Genomic DNA, 2,333 nt, shown 5'->3' on the forward strand with positions numbered 1-2,333 from the left:
GGGGAGGGGCTAAATACGATTAAAATCACTAAGGAATTGGTACTCAGTAAATTAATGGGACTCAAGGCGGATAAATCCCCTGGACCTGATGGCTTACATCCGAGGGTCTTGAGGGAAGTGGCAGTAGGGATTGTGGATGCTTTGGTAATAATTTTCCAAAATTCTCTGGACTCGGCAAAGGTCCCGGCAGATTGGAAAACTGCTAATGTAACACCCTTATTTAAAAAGGGTAGTAGGCAGAAGGCTGGAAATTATAGACCAGTTAGCCTAACATCTGTGGTGGGTAATCTATTGTTAAGGAGACAGTAGCGGAACATTTGGATAAACATAATTTAATAGGACAAAGTCAGCATGGCTTTAAGAAGGGGAAGTCATGTCTCACAAAGTTGCCTGAGTTCTTTGAGGACATAACATACAGGGTGGATAAAGGGGAACCAGTGGACGTAGTGTATTTAGACTTCCAGAAGGCATTCGACAAGGTGCCACATAAAAGATTATTGCTCAAGATAAAGAATCACTGGATTGGGGGTAATATTCTGGCATGGGTGGAGGATTGGTTATCTCACAGGAAGCAGAGAGTTGGGATAAATGGTTCATTCTCGGACTGGCAACCAGTAGCCAGTGGTGTTCCGCAGGTGTCGGTGCTGGGTCCCCATCTCTTTACAATCTATATTAACAATTTGGAGGAGGGGACCGAGTGTAACATATCAAAGTTTGCAGATGATACAAAGATGGGAGGGGAAGTGGAAAGTGAGGAGGACATAAAAAACCTACAGGGGGATATAGACAGGCTGGGTGAGTGGGCGGAGATTTGACAGATGCAACACAATATTGGAAAATGTGAGGTTATGCACTTTGGCAGGAAGAACCAGAGAGCAAGTTATTATCTTAATGGCGAGAAACTGGAAAGTACTGCAGTACAAAGGGATCTGGGGGTCCAAGTGCAAGAAAATCAAAAAGTTAGTATGCAGGTGCAGCAGGTGATCAAGAAGGCCAATGGAATGTTGGCTTTTATTGCGAGGGGGATAGAATATAAAAACAGGGAGGTATTGCTGCACTTATATAAGGTATTGGTGAGACCGCACCTGGAATACTGCATACAGTTTTGGTCTCCATACTTAAGAAAATACATATTTGCTCTCGAGGCAGTTCAAAGAAGGTTCACTCGGTTAATCCCGGGGATGAGGGGGTGGACATATGAGGAGAGGTTGAGTAGATTGGGACTCTACTCATTGGAGTTCAGAAGAATGAGAGGCGATCTTATTGAAACATATAAGATTGTGAAGGGGCTTGATTGGTTGGATGCGGTAAGGATGTTCCCAAGGATGGGTGAAACTAGAACGAGGGGGCATAATCTTAGAATAAGGGGCTGCTCCTTCAAAACTGAGATGAGGAGAAATTTCTTCACTCAGAGGGTGGTGGGTCTGTGGAATTTGCTGCCCCAGGAAGCTGTGGAAGCTACATCATTAAATAAATTTAAAACAGAAATAGACAGTTTCCTAGAAGTAAAGGGAATTAGGGGTTACGGGGAGCGGGTAGGAAATTGGACATGAATTTAGATTTGAGATTAGGATCAGATCAGCCATGATCTTATTGAATGGTGGAGCAGGCTCGAGGGGCCGATTGGCCTACTCCTGCTCCTATTTCTTATGTTCTTATGTAACCTCCTGACTCAGAGGCAAACAAGCCTCAAATGGGGCTGAAGATTAGAAGAAGCCATCTCCTCATAAAGTAGTGAATATATGGAACAAATTGAGTCAAAACAGTTACACTTGAGACAAATGACTCCTGGTTGGGAATAGGTTTGGTGGTTCTTGGTATGGGTAAAGATTGAGTGATCAAACATTCCATAAGACACAATGGTTCCTGCATCGCTGTGGGGAGATGCTGCCTGGTGCAAAGCAGTAGCGTTCACTAAGTCTTGCAGGTCCTGATTCATAAAACATAATTTTCACTACTGGTGCTGATCCACTCCGTGGCTAAATTATTGGACATGCTGATATTTATATCAGCAAAATGATTCATTTGCTGCATGAAAAGCATTAATTGATCATTATTGTAGGTGCATCGAGCTTGGGTGCTGGGATTTCTCGCTGCCGCTAATGGTATTCCATTCTTAGGAATCGAACATTTCAAGCACGTGGGTTCCCACGGTTTTCTCGATGATTTGTTAATCTTGACAAAAGAGAAAACGGGCATTTTGCCCACTTTCAAAACAAGAAGAGAATGTCAGCTCTGTGGTTGTGTTTATTTTGGCAAATGGGCCCTGACTGTGCAGGGACTCCTGGCCGGTTGGAAGTTGGGTACCACGTGCAATATTTATTTTGATAAAA

The sequence above is a fragment of the Heptranchias perlo genome, chromosome 20 (genome assembly GCF_035084215.1).
Source record: "Heptranchias perlo isolate sHepPer1 chromosome 20, sHepPer1.hap1, whole genome shotgun sequence".
In the NCBI taxonomy this organism is placed as follows: Eukaryota; Metazoa; Chordata; class Chondrichthyes; order Hexanchiformes; family Hexanchidae; genus Heptranchias; species Heptranchias perlo.